Source organism: Rhipicephalus microplus, chromosome 1 (genome assembly GCF_043290135.1).
Source record: "Rhipicephalus microplus isolate Deutch F79 chromosome 1, USDA_Rmic, whole genome shotgun sequence".
NCBI classification, from domain to species: Eukaryota; Metazoa; Arthropoda; class Arachnida; order Ixodida; family Ixodidae; genus Rhipicephalus; species Rhipicephalus microplus.
In genome coordinates, this window is record NC_134700.1 from 288,744,879 (window position 1) to 288,765,002 (window position 20,124).

The 20,124-nt window shown below is 46.1% G+C and overlaps 1 protein-coding gene and 1 long non-coding RNA gene across 3 annotated transcripts in view; both read right to left on the reverse strand.

The window, feature by feature from the left end:
- LOC119165559 (lachesin) overlaps positions 1 to 20,124 on the reverse strand; it is a 165,095-nt gene that overhangs the window by 70,666 nt on the left and 74,305 nt on the right. The window lies entirely within an intron of this gene.
- LOC142770200 (uncharacterized) overlaps positions 1 to 20,124 on the reverse strand; it is a 29,476-nt gene that overhangs the window by 1,920 nt on the left and 7,432 nt on the right. The window lies entirely within an intron of this gene.

Consider the following 20,124-nt stretch of genomic DNA (forward strand, 5'->3'; position numbering starts at 1 on the left):
GGTCTGTTCATTTATCTGTTTGTCCGCCCTAACGATTCCTCAAACGGCACTAAACGGCCAACCCCATCCGCAGCGCCCACCAATATTTCTCAAGGTTTAGCGTTCATCGTTGTGCGATTGTCAATTAAATAAGCAAATATTGCGCATATCTGAGGTGCCATAACAACATGTCTATGTTTCGTAGGTCTGCCTTTATACTAAAAGAGGCACACGCAAGCAACTCTAAGGACTGTAGCGTTTAACGCACTGCGCTGACAGTGCAACGCGATGCTCAAGAAGGTGTTTTCAACGCTTTGCTACAACGGCACGGTGGTGGCACCTGCCCGTCGCTTTGCATTCTACACCTTATCACCTCCGTGACTGGCGCGCATCGTTCTCCGCGGTCGCGCACGCCTTCGTTTTCGCAGATAACTGCCAGATGGCGCTCGTACCTAACGTGCCTAGATACGCTTGTTCGCCTCCGTACGTTACACGCCCGAGGCACTCTAACGCAGCGCCTTCAGAATACCATTCACCGATTTTCTTGCGCAGAACATCAAATAAACGTTTTGTTCACTCTCTCCAGATGCAAGACTATCGTCTTTTGACGAAATTTATAGTGTAACATGTAGATTCGGGCCTTTTTTTTTTCCAAGACTGTTCACTGTTGCGGTAGAACTTCAGCGGTACTCCTAAATGCTTCAGCTGGTGTTTCCTGTTGTTTAATCTTTAGAAGTATTGCTGGTGTGACGTTCCATTTCGCATGCCAGAAACCAAAGCGTTTATCCCACTTGACGGCACTACCACTCTCCTATCAAAAAAGTTTTCACGGCATTCACATTATGCATTAAACTTCCATGACTTGTGCAGAGAACCGCAATATCATCCGGGTAAGCAAAAAGGCCGAGCTCAGCTTCATGCCATTGAAAGCCGCGTATCACACTGTTATTAATCACACTTAAACAGAAAGGTTCAATGAAAATAGCAGAAGCAGGGGTGGTAGCGGGCACCCCTGTCTCAAGGACCACAGCCCAGGTATACGCTCACTCGCAGTTTTATTTTTTATTACCAATCTTGTCGTGCATCCTGTGCAAGCCATTCGCAATCCGTCGCTAATCAGACTCCGTATACGTTCACACACTCAATCAATGAAAGGAGCAAGTCGTGCGGCACGCGGTCAAATGCCTTTTCGAGGTCAATTTGAAACAACACTGCATCGCGATGCATAACGTCACAATTCTCTAGGATTGATCATGCTATGTTTATGTTGGTCAGTTGGTCCTTATTTTTTTTTTCCCTTAATACCACAAGTTTGCTGAAACCCAACCAGTTTTTTCATACCTGTCTGGAGTCTTCATACCAATATTTTCACCGATATTTTGTAGTCAATATTAGGCTGATTGGTCTATATGCAATAACACTTCTTACTTTCGCGGGATCTTCTGTTTTTGGTAATAAGACTGTGTCGGCTGACGAAAATGAGGTGGGAGCAGTTTACATTTAAAAGCCTCGTTAAATACTTCTTTCAAAATAGGTGAAATGACAACTTTAAATTCCTTGCATACAACAGCATTGAGGCTTTCCGGTCCTAGAGAGTTGCCATTGTTTAACTCATCAATTCCTTTTTTAACTTCTTCCTCTGTTATAGGTAATTCTATATATTCCTTCCTTTTTCATGAAGACTTGGCAATAATGATATGAAATCACTGTTAAAATGACCTGTCTGTGCACTACTTGGTATGAATAACTCTTTGTAATATCTAAAAAAAATGTGCCGGCCATTGCCTGTTTCCTATTGCACATAGCCCTTTATATTTTATTTCACTTATTTCACTTTTGCAGGCATATCTCTATATCTCTTTCCAGCTCCAAGAGCTTGTTTTGTTGGCATTTCTGTCGCTACCAAGTTCTCCGCTCGAGCTCGAATCAATGCTGTGCGGTATCGTTCTTGGTCTAGGTACTCCAACTTTTGTTTGGTTCAATTTATTTCCTCAGAAAATGTACCTTACCTGCCTGGGTACTTTCTTCCTCCACTAACTGTTGCAAGTTTTCCAGCAAACGCGCTTCAAGTTCCGGGCGTTCAACCGTGCGTCCATCAGTCCATGCGTCAGTTCGTTCATACGTCGGTTCATCCGTCCGTCCATGCGTCCGTCCGACCGTGCATGCGTCTGTCTGTCTGTCTGTCTGTCTGTCTGTCTGTCTGTCTGTCTGTCTGTCTGTCTGTCTGTCTGTCTGTCTGTCTGTCTGTCTGTCTGTCTGTCTGTCTGTCTGTTCATCCCTCCGTGCGTACATCCATCCGTCCGTCCATCCATCCTTCCGCCCGTACATCCATTTAGCGAACACTCCAAGTACAGGCATCTCACATCTTTTCATCATACTGTCCATCCATTCGCCTGTCCATGAGTCCGTCCGACCTCGCATGCGTCTGTCTGCCTGCCTGCCTGCCTGTCTGTCTGTCTGTCTGTCTGTCTGTCTGTCTGTCTGTCTGTCTGTCTGTCTGTCTGTCTGTCTGTCTGTCTGTCTGTCTGTCTGTCTGTCTGTCTGTTCATCCCTCCGTGCGTACATCCATCCGTCCGTCCATCCATCCTTCCGCCCGTACATCCATTTAGCGAACACTCCAAGTACAGGCATCTCACATCTTTTCATCATACTGTCCATCCATTCGCCTGTCCATGAGTCCGTCCGACCTCGCATGCGTCTGTCTGTCTGTCTGTCTGTCTGTCTGTCTGCCTGCCTGCCTGCCTGCCTGTCTGTCTGTCTGTCTTTCTGTCCGTCCGTCCAACCGCCCATCCATCCTTCCGTCCATTCATCCAATTAGCGAACACTTCAAGTACAGTCATCTCACATCTTTTCATATATTCATCAATAATATACAAGTACCGCCATCCCGTGGACATTCCAAGGACTAAGCGAAAGGTGGATACCTACTACTACCATAGTAAGTATGTTTCTCTATGCTACTACTACTACTACTACTACTACTACTACTACTACTACTACTACTACTACTACTACTACTACTACTACTACTACTACTACTACTACTACTACTACTACTACTACTACTACTACTACTACTACTACTACTACTACTACTACTACATACATCGGGAACGCACGACCCCCGGCTTCAGGAGCTTCGGCCCTTAAAAAAAATTTTACTTCTGTTCTGGTTCAACATTACCCAACTCTGTCTTGACCAATCATTCACAGTGTGCGAGAATGACGCACCCTTGCAAAGAGCAACCATAACCATGTGAATCTGCGATAAACTTGAACAGACTCATGCGGCAAGAAAAGGTGTCTTTCAGACGGAATGAACGCCAGAAAACGTTACTTCACCGAAACAAGGCTAACTTTCTCGAAGCGTTCGCTCCTTTTTTAGACGCTGCGAAATTAATCCAACAGCACAGAAGAGCATAGAAAGCATTGGTTTGTTGTTTTTAACATTACTGTAAAACAGTGAACTCTCACTTGAGTGAACTTCAAAGGGCACATTCATTTAGCTAAATGTTCGAGAAATTGAATCTTCATTGGAATGCGGAACAGCATTGTACAGCGGATATCAGGACAAAAGTGTGAAATGCATTTATTTTGAAAAGAATTTTGTAATTATCATTTGAACTCGTATCATTAATGTCTAAGACGAGACAAAGCTCTCCTGAGTGTCTTCATGTCTGCGCACAGCTTGTTGCTATGACATTAAGTCTCGAACCTTGTTAATAAATCTTAGAGCCTCGGCTAGAGATTGGTCATTTGAACCTGCCTAAGTGATCACAGCTTTTTTGTCACTCTCCGCTTCTTTCGGTTCCGGCCAAACACTGGGAAGTTTCTCCAGACCTAGTGGCTCTGCTCATGAACCCGCGTGGCTCGTTTCCGCCTCACACGCGGCCTCTTTGCCCTCAGCGGGGCTATATGCACAAGTGGTGTTGCACCACTGCCGATAGATGGGTGGTTTGGAGGCGGCACGCATCGGTTATGCCAGTGTCACAGGGGATAAAACTTCATTGAATAGATCCACAAAATGAACCCGGATCTGCAGATCAAGTTGTTGAGCTATGCTATACCACTGTTAATAATTTGCTTTCATTGAAAAGATTTGTGTTGGCGTCTCTCATAATCAAATGGTGGTTTTGGGACGTTAAACCGCACAAATCATCAATCAAAAGATTTGTGCATAAAGTGCACAAGAAGACCGCCTCGGATTTTTTAAATGTTTGTTATTCTGAAATATTCGTTAAACGTTCGTACAAGCAAGAGTTTACTGTAGCTGTGAGATAAAATCAAATAAACTGAATGTGTAATGAAAAGCCCCTTTCCTTTCCCTGACATTTGAATCCACAGCAGTTGAATCTAAAGGCTTTATTACCTTTGAAGGTTGTCGGTTCGGATCCTACCGGTGCAAAGGGAACCGTTTCGTCAACTTCAATTCCTTTCAATTTCTGTCATTATTATCACACTTTAAAAGGACTAAGACATTGGCCTCGTATCTGCATGTTTCACTGCAAATGTCGTTGAATGACGAAAATATTCCGTCTAGAGAGACTGAATAAAAGATTTACTTAACGTTCTGCGGGAGAAAATCGGTGAATGGGATTATGGAGGCGCTGCGTTGAAGTGCCCCGACGCGCGCAGCGGAAGGTGGTACCACCGTATCGTCGTAGCAAAGCGCAGGAAACAGCCACCTTTTCGTGCATGGCGTTGCGTTGTCAGCTTAGCGTAATAAACGCCATGTTCCTTAGACTTACTTATGTATAACTTTTACAGTATAAAGAAACATGCCATGGTACATTGATGTGTTGATGTTCTGCCTCAAATATGCGTCATATGTGTGTTTTTAATCATAGGACGTACAAGTATGAACACATAAACCAGATCAATATTGGTGCGCGCTGCACGTGTGGTCGGATTTTAAAGCTGAAGGCAGACTGAATAAAAAGCAAGAAAAAAACAAAAAAACCGTTTCTGGCAACAAACAGATAAGTTGAGACACAAACAGACATACCAGAATATTTACGACGAAGTATTCCAAGAAATATTATTGTCTTTAATAATGACAATTATGCTTCTGCTCGTTGAAGTCATTTAGTTATGTCAAATAGAGACGTGGTACGACGCAAAAAATAGTATATTCCTAAACATCAGAAATGTAAATCTACAGTGCATATATATATATATATATATATATATATATATATATATATATATATATATATATATATATATATATATATATATATATATATATATATATATATATATATATATATATATATATATATATATACGAACGGTCACACTGGGTGCCATATTATGGTGTCAACATTGATGTAGCTTCTCTACGTTGGTTTTTAGGCGAACTTAAATTTTTTAACAAAATGATAAGTGCCAGGCTTCCCGACATCGTCTGTGCAAAACATTCATCTAACCGAGCGTCCAGGCCTGACGAATATTATTAGAACCAACCGCCAAGCCGCTCATTTTAAAACCGCGAATAGGTTCTCGTTATCCGCGGTCAAAGCCCTTGGACTTTGGTCGGGCCCCATTAAGTAAAATCTCTCTCTGATATGACTCGCAGGCGTATCTCCTGAGCATTTGCCTAATTATTTATTAACGCACGGCCGCTTGTGCACTTCGACTAGCTTGCGACGTTTGTTATATAGGTTGGTTTCACCGAGAGAGTGTGATCGCTTTGCGTGAGTACCTTGAATCGAAGGGCCACATTTTCTATGCCTTACTCAACCACGCTCTAAATGCCACCATGTGATTTAGACCTGAAAAAAAAGTAAAGCGTCTGTATCTATCATTTTGTCTCTCAGCAAATGAGTGTCTGTACCACGAAAAACAAGTGTCTGTGTGGTGAAAATGTGCATAAAAAATTCACATTTCTACAAAAACTAAAGGGCTGCGGCACCAAACTCAAAGATACGTGCAAGTACAAGGAGGTTATAGCTGCCTGCAAAGAAAGTTTTGAGGCTAGGTAATGCGCTAATCTCTGCAAACCATGCATACGGAAACACGACGCAGACCAGTGAAAGACGAAAGTAAGTGTAGAAGAGAGGGCATAATTTCGAGACGCGCCAGCGCCACGGTAGCGAAGTGACAGAGTGTCCTCATCTAATTCGGGAGAGTACTGAGCTCCATTCACGGTTCCACAGGGGGCACACTGGGCACTCACCAATTTCTTGGAGAGGAGTGAGGTACTCCGACTTCACAGTGCAGTGAGGGTACTCATCTGAGCAGCTAGTTTCTCCTTTCTACTATCTCTGTTTCTCTTTCTTTTTTATCTCACCACTACGCATGTAGCACCATGCTCCCTTATGGGTTCCAGAGATTGGGTCTTTCCTAATACCAAAAGAATTTGACTGGGCTAGTTGGTGAATATCTGTAATAGCCTACAGCGTGCTCTGACACGTCTAATATCGAGAGCCTCCCTCCTCTTTCAAGACTTGGTGGGTGTCTAAGATGGCACCGAGAATCGAACGAAGTATACTTTTCATGCCGAAGGCGATCACTCTATCGCTTCTGCTCTGGTGCAGTTTTTGTTGGAACGTGAAGTTTCATTTCCGCAAGAATGCTAGAGAAACGCGGGGGGCAATTAAGAATTGTCTGGAATGAATCATTGCACGTATGTGCGGAACAAAATGATGACAATATTCTTCTTTCCATGCTCCCATGAGATGCCAGCGGTGATTGTGCGCTTGTTTAGTCGACTAGAGCAGTAGAAGTCGGATGGCGTTGAAGCTCGGAATCAGATCGCTTAGCCACGAGTCGGGTGTTGCTCACGAGGCTACACGCTTGTAAGTTTCTAGAACAGAATTCACAATGACAGAGACTTCAGCTAGTTGGTAGGTTTCCATATTAACGACGGGACGTGCCAAACAGTTGCGGGGGAGCCTGTCAATCCGGCCCGTGCGGTGGTCTACGGGAGAGATGCTTAATAGATATGTAGGGCTTAACATCCAAAAACTACCATATGATTATGAGAGACGCCGTAGTAAAAGGCTCTGGAAATTTCGGCCATCTAGGGTTTTTAACGTGCACCCAAATCTGAGCACACGGGCCTACAACATTCTCGCCTCCAACGGAAATGCTGCGGCCGCAGCCGAGATTCAATCCCGTGACCTGCGGGTCAGCAGCCGAATATCTTAGCCACTAGACCTACGTGAGAGGTGAATTCAATGAATTCGCGGTTACGTACCGGCACAGGAATGAGCAAACGCATTTAGTGACCAAGGCCTGTCATATCGATAACAGTGATATCGCATGCGTGACTCAACTATCTATTAACCTGCTTGAAAAAAGCAATCATTACTCTGAATAGTTGTCTCTCACATGGACCCCTACGCTAGCTGTACTGATAGGTCCGCCTATTGCATCGCAAATAAGCTTTCATGCCTTCATCTTTTTCCACCGTTCTGCACTGCCTCAGTTGTTAGTCGGCGCTTGTGGCGGCTTCACTTCTCTCTCGTGTCCATGTTATCACACATTGTCCCTTTGCCGCTAACAGACATCACTAGTCACATTTCAATCTCACAGTATACGCATGCATGAAAACACACGTGCACCAAAAGTGTTTACATGGAAAAGCGAAGCGTTCACGTGACATCCCTGCTTCTCTGCACAGTAAATACAACTGACGTTGGTGCAAGCATTCTTTGAAATGTTTATATATGAATATGCAGCCCACGGAGGCAAGAAACGCCAGAAGTCGTAGCAGCATGAAGCAGTAAATGTGTCACTGGATTCAAGAAAAAGAAAATAAACGCGGAAATCGGCTTGCGTTGAGCGAAACTGGTTACTAGATTATTTACAAGCTCCTGCGTAGGCGCGGATTGCGAGTCTGTATTATGCAGAAGCAGGAAAGCAAGATCTTCTAAAGAAGCGTCGATAAGACGGTCAGACAGGTCACGCTTAACCTTAACCTAAACGAGATCTGTCGGCAGGTTATGTTGCAATATGTTACTCGAAAGGATGCACATGTATCCTGTTTCCTTCACATCCAATGGTGACTCCGACTTGCGGCAAGACTTCTTTTTTTTCTGAAAATTTTAACTCTCATCACAGTTGCCGCAACATTGAACATTGTCCACGCTACGACTAACTCAATCACGTTTCCAGAATATATATATATATATATATATATATATATATATATATATATATATATATATATATATATATATATTCATTTTTTATTTATTTGTTTATATAGCTACTTTAGTCATAACACACGAATTTTAAGTTGCCATGACGTTTTAAGATGTCGCTTCCCCGAGTGATCATCGTAGTCTTTGTTTCGTTTTGCTAACATATAGTCCTCAATAATTAGGGAAGCCCCTCGAGAAGCAACCGCGAACTTTGATCACGTGTTCGTAAGCGCTGGCGCGCGGGCTATCTCGACAAGACATCAGCAGACGGCTAGAACGGCCTTGTGTTATAACCTCACCGGTTACTTCGCCTTGAGACGACACACAGCACAAAGACCGCTGCTCTCCCTAAAGCGGCCGTTTTTCCTTGTGTCAGCTTTTCATAGAGTTACGCAAGATTGGAACAAGAAAAGCTAGCTGCATGCTTTACTTCGTATAACATTACAGTTTGTTGCTATCGCACTCTTTGCTTCGCCCTGGAGACAAAGCTGCCTTTTAACCACCCTTCTGTCCCAAGAATAAGAAATAGAAAAGCGCTTTCTACATCGACTTTGAAGCAAGCAGCTTTCACTGGTCTGCGTCGTGTTTCCGTATGGTTTGCACACTTTCTATTCTAACATAATCCACGTATACACAAATGGCTCTACCACCCAGGCTAGCTCCACCGGCGCTACCGTCATCCCATCGCGACACATCATCAACATCACGTACAAACTTTGTCACGTGCGCACATCGACTGGTTCGGATATTGTTGCGCTGCGAGGTAACATCGATAATATCAAGCAACAACCGGCTAATCGATGGGCAGTATTCTGCGACTTCAAGGCGGCTGTACTATGTCTTTCGTCGGTACTTCGTCGCGGGTCGTACGAAGGATTGCGTAAAAATCTATCAGATGAATGCCACACTATGCAACCGAAAACGAACACAACGTTGTCTTCCAGTGGATACCAAGACATTGCAGTATCTCCAGCAACGACATCTCGATAAAGCTGCCGGAAATACACTCGTGCAAACAAATCTTCTTTTCATATTTTTATCTAGGATTGACGTGGCTGGATAATTTAATTAGGCTGGCGCACAACATGACATTCCTGAAGCGGCAGTCATCGCACTTCGCACATTATCGACTATATTTTTTCGATTCAGCTATACAACTGGGGCTACCTTCTGCGCTTTCTATTCTGAAAGTAGCCTTCACCAATGCCAACTCATTTAAGATTGAATTGGCTGGCAGCGCAGAGTGCAGCGACTGCGCCGTCGATGAGTCTTTTGAACACTTTTTATGTATTGCCCAGCGTATACAAACGAGCGGCTTCACCTCCGCAGTGCTCTATATCAACTGGACAAAAGTGATTTCACTGTCAAGACGGTATCGGGACCATGGTGCTGCCCATCCCATTTCTGAAAAGCAACGAAAGTGCTGTTGCATTTCCTAAAAGACGCCGCTTTGTTTCATCGTTTATGATGTGAAACGTGAAACTGTTACGCGTCGGCCCCGTCAGCGACTTTTTTTCTCCTCCTCTATGATTTCGTTTCCTCTCTTTCCTTTCCCAGTGCAGGGTAGTCTACCCGGGCTCAGCCCTGGTTAAACTCCCCGCTTTTATCCTTATTCTTCCTCTCTCTCTCAAATCAAGTGCTAGGGCGGTGGGACTTAGTCATTCGTCTTCCAATACGAGCGCGATAACATAAACAGCTCGTGGAAAAATTCGTCATTAAATTTGGGTAAACACCACATCCCTGTTGTATCTTTCAAACACGAAGCCATGTTTTGCCATAGACTTGGGTTTTAAAACATTTTTAGCAAGCGTTTTACCAACAAATATTACAACAGATTACTGAGCAGTATACTTGTAGCTTCACTTGGAGTGCGATTTCGGACACTGACGACTTTTGACATATTGCCGAATTTCGCGATAACACCATTTCAAGAAAAAGAGAGCGCACTAGGTGAATCAGGTTTGGCAAATGGTGGAATTCGACAACATTGCGGATTTTCAAAATCTACGCAATAACACCATTGTTCATGCACATTGGGCAGAGAAAAATAAGTGCAAGCTTGAACACGCATGATGAGGGCACTGCTTCAATGGTTTTCTTTTCTAGTGCTCGTCCAAATTTGCAACTAATTACATGCGCTAACCTAATAATGTTGCATGTTCGTTTGAGGTTAACATTAAAACGACACTATTAAGCCATAATTAGGAATGTGGGCGTGTTGGTAATGCATAACTTAGCACATAGCAGAAAAAAAGCCATGTTTTCTTTTGTTATGCTTTATTTTGAAATTTAGTACACAACTACCGAAAAGGACAAGTGCAGTCACTCGCACACCGTTTTCTGCGAGGTGGTAAATCGACCCCACGAAGCATCCGAAGGTGTACGCTGCCTTACAAGCTCATGTTGACGCACTGGCGTCACGTTAAACTGAACGAAGTCAAATACTGTGGCACGTTAGGCACAATTTGACTCTTTCTTCTATTTGATAGCGTCATTGACGCTCTAGACCGCACTTACGAGTCACCCCATAACTATATTCCAGGCAGCCCAGCAGCAACCACATTTATATTCGTGCCGCTTTCCACATGCTATATAACAATGACGGTTTTTCTTTCGTTTTAGTAAACTCTAAGCTACGGTCACATTACTCCGCACTTCGCCTGCTTTTTTTGTTGTCGTATAATTACGTATCCATCAAAATGTTTGTTCGTGTGTATGCTTGGTAGCCCTTGCCTTCAACTCACCGTTCAGCAGTTCAGAGTAACCAGCTTGAAATTACTTTTTAACCATAACCACTATACTCCGGCACAGTGAAATATCATAGTGGACGCGAAGCTTACTATGGCAACAATACAAACAGGCATTTCTAGGGACAAAAAATAAAGAGAATTGTTCTCGTGCCCACGATGACATGACGTGGCATCGAGAGTACGGCTTCATTCAATTCTGTAATAACAAGAAAGGTGGGCAAAGCGTATCTCGCCTTTGAATCACGTCTGACAAATGCGTCTCTTTTGTGATTACTTCCTTTCTTTTTTTGTCTTCGTCCGACTGTCGCTCGACTTTACTCTTCTTACATAGAACAAAAACAAACACGCACGCATTTCCATCTATGCAACTACGTACAGTCTCCCACAGGTGCTACATTTGGCAGCCCGTCCAGCCACGCAAAGCTTTCGAATGGCCACTTAAGTTCAAAGCCATTTTGTTCCTCGCCGCGTGCGTTCCAAATCAGAAACGTCATTTGCTACCGGGGAACCTTTTTTTTTTTCGGGTTTCGCGGAGCTGCGCAACAACCCGTGTAGTACCTCGCACTTCGCTTCATGGCAGAGAAAAAAAAAACTGAAAATGAAGTGAATCGAGTAAGGGTGTCCCTCGTTTCAGCAGCTACCGCTGCTAGAGAGAATCAGTTTGTTGTAAAACAATGGAGGTTCCTTCGTAACAACATGCTACGCGGTGCAAGAGCAGGCACCCCACTGCGACAGCGGCGCGCCTCTTTCAGGGGCGATGCGATATAGAAACGAACGGGGAATGAGGCAGCCGGAGTCATTGTCGAGTTGCACAGGCGAGGCGTTCGTTTTCTTCACGCACGCATACGCAAACACAGGCGAGTTCATTGAGTGCAGATGTTGTGAGGCTTGGAACGAGCATACCTTGCTTTTTCTCGCTTACTAGCTTGGCAAGCAAATGCATGCCAATCGTGAATGTTTCAAAACCACTGCATTTGGCCGCCGCTGCTGCCGTCGGCATCGCGCTGATCACCTCGTTGTTCCCACCTTCTCGTCGCTGATGTTGCGAGGGCAACTCGGCAGCGGGAAGTGGTGCTTCCTGGTGCGTGTCATCATCATTCTCGACTTCTCTTCTTCGTCACTATGTTTAGTTGTTGCTTTTATCGCCTCTGTACTGTTTGTTTATTTATTTGCTTTGGCCATTCCATACTCTTCAGCTATGCCAATGTCCTCTTTCAGACAGCTATTCACGATAACTCCACTGTGCCCAGAGCAAGATTTCTTGCGCAGACTGAAAGTGTACGTACCGCTACGCTCGAAAGCCAGTGATCCGCTGCGTGAATACCGCATGCTGTGTATTGCATCAGCACAATAAGTGAGACGCGAAAGAATCGAAATTATATCTGCGACAAGGATAGCGGCATACTAATCATTCGAACGTCCGCCGTTTACCCGCATCACTAAAGAAGTGCGCGTGTTACCCTTACCTATCATGCTATACCATCAAATCATTTAGTGTGTTTGCCAGCTTGGAGACCTCACACTTCGTTCTGCAGTAATGTGACGAATCGCCATGAAATATTTCCATCTGGCTTCACGCCTGGAATGCGCGCGGCATGAGAGCTGCGGTGTCTGCGTCAATCTGATATGTACGCACCGATTTCTGGAATCATTAAGAAGGCACATTCATCATGCTGGCCCTAAAGAATTTGTGTTGGCGTGGAGCCAACCAAACCTATAGATTGGTGAAATACACGTGTACAAAGATGGCTCCAATAATTTCAAGACCTCTCCCGGAGTAGTGGTTGTACCATCTGGTGACTTGTCCTCAGAGTTTTTTCACATCACGACGTCGACACCAGCAGAACTGGCAACACTTCAATGTGTGGTTATATACATACTTCGACAGCCACCTGTAATGAACGGGCCACCTCTTGCAATCGAAGGCAGCCTTTCAAGCACTACAGTTTGTCTTATGGCAGGGATCACACGAGCAGCTAGGGCATGGAATGAGACATCGCTATCAGCAAGCGTTAGAAGATACTATATTTCAGTGGTTGCCGGGTTTAACGACAATGACCACGCTGACGAAGCTTAACGATCGGCTCATTAACATGACTTGCAAATGACCTCTATTAAAGAAAAACCTGGAATCTCAGCCCACGGATTTTGTGCACGCACAAAACCACGAAAACCCTATCGTGCTACTTGAAGACGGCCGGCATTCGCGAGCGTCTGTAAGCTACCACCGCAAGCTCATGTTGAGTGCGTTCAAAGTAACTGTTCATTTCTTTTTCTTACTGTTCTTTCTTTTCTAACTTACCGATTATATTACCCACCCACCCCCCCCTCGTGCAGGGTAGGCAACCAAGCTAAAACTTGTTTCTCTCTCTCTCTCTCTCTCTCTCTCTCTCTCTCTCTCTATATATATATATATATATATATATATATATATATATATATATATATATATATATATATATATATATATATATATATATATATATATATATATATATATATGACGTAAGAAGGTAGCGACGGTTGGTGGTAGAAGTAGAGAAGGAAGAAGTGCTTATAGAATAAACATGGAGTATGAGCCGGGGCCACGTCTCTCATTCTTCATAGCGTCATATATATATATATATATATATATATATATATATATATATATATATATATATATATATATATATATATGTATATATATATATATATATATATATATATATATATATAACGGATGTGATGGATTTATTTACACTGAAAAGCCAGCGCTCAACCGACACTGCCGAATAGCTAGAAAGCGTCCTGTGCTTCCTCTTCCTTTGCGCTCTTTCAGCCCGCGTTACATTTTCGTCCGGGCAAGATGAAGCTCACCGAGTGAGCAGAAGCGACCGGTTGTTGTAGGGCTTCAATCGGGCAATGTGCACAATTTGCGTCTTACGCGAATGCCGGTTCTGAGCTGTCCCTTTCGCAAACACGTAAGTGACGTCACTCAAGCAATAAGTAATGACGAATGGTTCCAAGTACTTAGAAAGAAGCTTCTGGCGAAATCCCTATGTCATTCGAACAGGCGTCCACAGCCAGACAAAATCACCCGTAGCGAAAGTCACAGGCGGGTGTTTTGCGTCGTAACGGTCTTTCGCGCGAGCGTGGGCGGAAAGAGTTCGGAGCCGAGCAAGTCGACGAGCTTCTCGGCGTGACACCGGCGTTTGCGTTCGTCGAGAAACTAAGTATGGTGTCGGGGAAACATTGATGATGACGAGCATAAAGAACAAAGAAAGGCGTATAACCCGTGACCCCATGTTTCGCGGTATTAAAGGCATATGTAACAAAAGGTAATACGGCATCCCAGTTCTTGTGATCCGCTGTGACGTCATTAAAAGCATGTTGATGATGGTACGATTGGTGCGCTCAGTGAGGCCATTGTTCTGAGGGCGGTATGGAGTGGAATGCCGATAGGTACCCACAAAGCCATGGTGACTCTTCGACAACGTCAGCGGTAAACTGTCCGCCGCGATCACTTATCTCCACATGAGGGGCCCCTTGACGGAGTATAATCGAGCGCAGAAGAAACCATGACACATCGGATGATGTGGCTGAAGCAACCGCCATCGTTTCAGTATACCGCGCCAGGTAATCTACACACACAATATTCCAGCGGTAGCCAGTGGTTCACTTGCAGAAGGGGCCCCAGTAAATTTATGCTGACTTTTTCTTAGGGTGTTGTCAGTGGCTTAACTTGTTGCTGTGGGCCGGCCAATGGCGTGGTAGGCTGTTTGTGGCGTTGTCAGACATCATTACTCACAGCGTAGTGCTTGGTAGTCTTCCAGAGTCGAGGCCAGTAGAAACGTAGTCGGATACTGTGAAGCGTCCGGGCGAATTCAAGGTGCCCAGACTTGATGTCATCATGCATAGTTTGGAATACCGCAAGACGCAGGAATTCCGGCCAGACGAGGAGTAGTGTGGCACTATGGCTGGAATAATTCTTGCGATATAGTAGGGCGTCATGAATCACGAATAGCGTGGCGCGTTCAGAGCTACGAGCTACATCGATCATGGGTTTCACCGAAGGGTCGCGCTGTTGCTCGTGACGGAAGACGTGCAAATTTGGGAAGTTGTAGAAGATTGCAGTTAGGTAGTTATCGAAGTCATCGTCATCAGTATCCACAGTCGCAGATGGAAGACGAGATAAGCGGTCGGCATCGGCGTGGCATTGAACGCTCTTGTAGGTCACAGAAAGAATATATTCTTGAAGACGAAAGACCTAAGGCCAACCGCCGAGCTGGGTCACGTAGTCCGACAAGCCAACAAAGAGAATGATGATCTGTGACGATCTTGAATTGTTGGCCGTACAAATAATTATGGTCGCAACTTTTGGAAGCGAAAACAACCACAAGACATTCTAGTTGTGTGACTGTATTCTTCCTCCCAGCCTTAGTCAAAGTACCACTTGCGTACGCAGCGACGTGCTGGCGGTAGTCATGATACTGAACTAGCACGGCACCAACACCGATACTACTAGCATCTGTATACCACTAGCCCCCTGGTCGAAGTGACGCAAGAGAGGTCCGGAAGTAAGCAAATACTTCAGCTGCCTAAAAGCAGCCTCGCACTGAACGGTCCATCCGAATGGGGCATTTTTAGAGAGCAAGTCTGTCAGTGGATGAGCAAGCTGGGCGGAGTATTTGATAAACCGGTAAAAGTAAGAACACAGGCCCATGAAGCTACGAAGATCCTTCACAGTCGTTGGTTGCTTGAAGTTGCGGACAGCATCGATCTTTTGCGGGTCTAGTCGTATACCATTCCTGTCGACTAGATATCCGAGCAAAAGGGCTTAACGCTCCCCAAAATGACACTTATTTGCGTTTAAAACGAGACCAGCTTGTTTGACGTAATCTAGAACAACGCTAAGCCAATGGTTGTGCTTGTGGAATGTCTTACCGAAAGTAATTACGTCGTCGAGGTAACACATACATATCTCCCATCTGTGACCGCGTAGGATAGAGTCCATGAATCGCTCGAAGGTAGCTGGGGCATTACATAAGCCAAACGGCATAACGTTAACTTCAAATAACCCACCAGGCGTGACAAAAGCAGTCTTCTCTCTGTCAAACGGCTGCATTGGTTTTGGCCAGTATCCAGACCTCAGGTCGACGGACGAAAAGTATGCTGCCGAGTGTATACAACCAACAGCATCATCGATGCGTGGTAGCGGATACACGTCTTTCTTTGCTAAGGCGTTGAGACGGCGATAGTTGACACAAAAGCGACAAGAGTTGTCTTTCTTTTTTTACCAATATGACAGGAGCAGCCCAGAGACTGCTGGACTTCTGAATAACGCCTTTCTGCAGCATGTCGTTGACCTGGTCAGCAATCACTTTCCTCTCCGACGGGGATACGCGATAAGGTTTGTGGTATATCAGAGTAGCATCTCCAGTGATGATGCGGAGGTACATACGGAAGTCGGGCAACATGGAACAACGCTTGTCTTGGGTGAAATCAAAGACTCCCGCGTAGTGTGTAAGCACCTCCTTGAGGACAGCCTGCTCGGAAGAAGGCAACGACCTGTTGATCATGCGTTTCACCTTGGCTGAGTAGTTGAGCACAGTATGACTGATGGCTGGAGACTCTGAGACCATTCTGACGTCAACTGTGGCCTGCTCCTCAGACGCTCCCAGTTTAAATCCAGCTGGTAGAACAACAGGCTCTGAGGCTGCGTTGAGGGCGCACGAACAAGCATGTCCGTCTATGGCTGCAAGGACAGACTGTGGGACCAGCACATTCTTTTTGATGGCGTTTGTATGACCAGGCTCAACAAGTCCAGCGCAGGGTCCTGAGCGGACATGAGAAGAGCATACGGGAACAAACACTGCTGTCCGACCAGGGATCGTCACATCTTCAGACAACGAAAGCGCGTCGATGGCGAAAGTCAGAAAATCGTTAACAGTGGCAGTGGGCAACGTACTTTGTAGAAGAATTGCTCCAGTTCCACAGTCAAGCGTAGCGTCACATTTGCTGTGGAGGTCTATCCCTAATATTACGCAGTGAGTTGCGCTAGCCAGTACAGTAAATTCAACTCGAAAATGTTGTCCACCAATCGTGAGTAAAACTGAGAAATCACCAAGAGGGCGCAACGCTGCGCCTCCAACTGGAAGAAAAGTTGTTTTACGATCCAACGCGAACATAAATTTGTGACCCGAGAAACGATGCTTAAGACGAAGACTCATTACCAAAATAGCAGCGCTAGTGCCTACAAGAGCAAGAGTATCTACACCGTCTATAAACACACGCGCTTTGTTCATCAACATCACATCAGAAAGAGGAATCTGCGAAATTGACCATGCCGCGCCCGCACATCCATTGGTCGCACCAGCTAGTATCCCAGCTGACGCGGGGAAGGCGACCGACGACGCGGAGACGGCGATCGGAGGGAACGTGTCGGAGGCGGCGTCAGGCTTCGCTCGGGTGCGGGAGACTCGCTGCGCGGTTCGTTAGGGCCGTTCCACGCGCTTCCCGCACAGCCGCAACGCACGCGCCGGGACCCCTGCTGCACGCAAGCGGGGGACAAATAAGCCAATTGGCTACGCTTTTAGATGCGGAGCATCTTATACTCGCGCCTTGTAGTGCGCCGTCCGCGCCGTCCGCGCCGTCCGCACCGCTTCTCGAACATTCGACAGCTGACGCGCGCGCATGCGCCGTCGCGCCGTCGCCCACTCTTCCACCATCTGTGCATCCCTTCCTCCTCTACACACCGCGCGCGCTTCACTCCTCCACCATCTGTGCACTCTTCCTTCTCTACACACCGCGTTCGACATCTACAATTCTCCTGATTCTCCAGTGGACGCGCATGTGGCGTCGCGCTTCGAGAACATTCAACAGCTGACAGTGCATGCGCCGTCGTGCTGTATATATACTCAAGGTCGGCGCTCGCTCGCTCAGTTGCCGCTCGTCGGTTGGTTTGTACGGCGCGTCGACGTCCAAGGTCGCGGTGAAATGAATTCCAACGAATCCACAAACACAATGATCGATGTCCCTTCGACCAGTGCCGCCCTTTCGCATACGTGTGTACGTGTTCACTCATTTAACACCCCCTCCTACAACCACGTTAACCAATTTAGCCATCGACCCAAGTAAGTCGCAATTTAACACCCCATTTCACAACCACGTTAACCAATTTAGCCATCGACCCAAGTAAGTCGCACTTTAACACCCCGTTAACCAATTATATGGTCCGCATCCTCCTCAGTGTTCCCCCGAGGGAAGCTGCGGGCAATTTTTTCACCGTCTGCTTGAGTGCAGCAGGTGAGCCGGCATGTGTCTTGCGACTGTGCGGGAAGCGAGTGGAATGGCCCATAGGCCACAGCTCTCGGGGACGGTGGTCGGCCCGTTGAGAGGTCCAGATTTCGTGGATACGAGCCGGGTACGTTGAAAAACATGGCGGCGCAGGCGGCCGGCTGGGACAAAAGCGAGAAATATACCCTGGGAGACAGCATGTGTAGCAAACGGGGACTTGTAGGCTTGCATTAGCACGAGCAGAGGTGTCAGAAGTACGCGGGGACGGGTCGTGGTCCGCAGGAATATTTCGTGACGGCGAATAGTAGTCTTCTGGCAGAGGCTTGGTTGACGACGGTCGAAGGTCCGCAGCAGCACGTCGAGATGATGACATCCGGTGGCGACAATGACCCGTCGGGAAAGACGGGAGCCGCGGGGTAAAATCTGTAGTTTCTGTGCGCGGCCGGTTTTCGACGTAGCACTCTCGCATCCAGTAGGGAGGTGGTTCGGGGCACGCGGCGAACGAGCATTGGTGGTGAGCGTCAACTGCTTGAACCCGGGTGAGCTCTTCTTGGACCAACCGACGTACGAAGAAGGGAATGTCTTCGCCGGCGGCGACATCCACACTTGCAACAGTGGGAACATTGTCCAAGCGCCCAAACTTGGGTAAAACTATCCGGGTCTTGAAAGCCTCGAATGCGTGACACTCCCGCCTGAAAGCAGAAGGAGCGTTCCGAGTTTTCTTTCGTTACGAGAAAATTGTACACGTCCTCGGCGATGCCTTTTAACAAATGGCTCACTTTATCTTCGTCAGACATATTTGCGTCGACAATCCCGCAAAGCTTCAATACCTCGTCAATATAGGTTGTGCACGTTTAGCCGGGCAACTGAGCCCAACGTGGGAGCGTTTGCTCAGCTTTCTTTTACATAGATCTCATGTCTTCAAAAGCAGGCTTTCAGTTCCTTAACAGATATATCCCAAGCGGTGAGCACATGTTAATGGTTCTCAAGCCAAAGCAAAGCGGTCTCGGCCAGAAAGAATACGATGTTCACGAGCTTCGCCGGCGCGCCCCATTCTTAGTAGCATTTCACTCTGTCATAGTGCTTTAGCCAAGCATCTAAATCTTTATCAGTTTTACCTGAAAATATCCGTGGTTCAGGCGACCAGTAGTTAGGTTGTCGAGGTCGACGGCCACCTTGTGTCATGTCAGTGGCATTGATGGATGCAGCAGCGTAGCCCGTCAGCGGGCTTGCAGTGTCGTCAGTCATGCTGATGTTGTCTGGGAGTAGCCAAGCTAAGCGTCAGCTTCTTCGAAAGGCTGTTGCTGTGGGGTTCAGGACAGCGAATTACCCAGCACCGCTCCACCACAGCTGTTACGGATTTGAGGGGTTTATTTACACATTTACACTGAGAAGCCAGCGTTCAATTGACACTGCCGAATAGCCACCGCTATATATATATATATACTGATGAAGAATGATAGGGAATGACAGCTCAAATAGCTAAGAGAGACGGAGAAGACGCTTTTGTTGTCGCCGAAACAGCCAAGTTCAAGCGGCAATTTTCCTATTGTATTCATGTCTCCTAAGAAGTAACATTTAGATAGTCCTAGGAACAGCGCTTCATTGCGCTGTATTGCATTTTTATGCACAGTTCCCGAAAACTGAAGGTGCTGTGAAAGCTGTACTTCGCCAAGCACAGGTGCTTCAAAAAGCCGTGCCTCCACCAGGAAAAAGATAAGCACAAGGCCCTTCCACTCATCCTTCGCAATTTAGATTGTCCTCCCAACACTTCCTATTGAGGCATTTTTCTTGCTACTGTGCATGGGTGCTGCCACGAAGCAAGAGAGAAAACTGCCCTTACCTGGCACTCCAATTAGTTTCCGCCCAATTAGCTTCGGATAAGGTCATCGCATGCCTCATCACGCACTCCCTATCAGGGGTCACTCACTAGAAGGGCCACCCCAAAAGGAGTTTTCCGCTTCAGA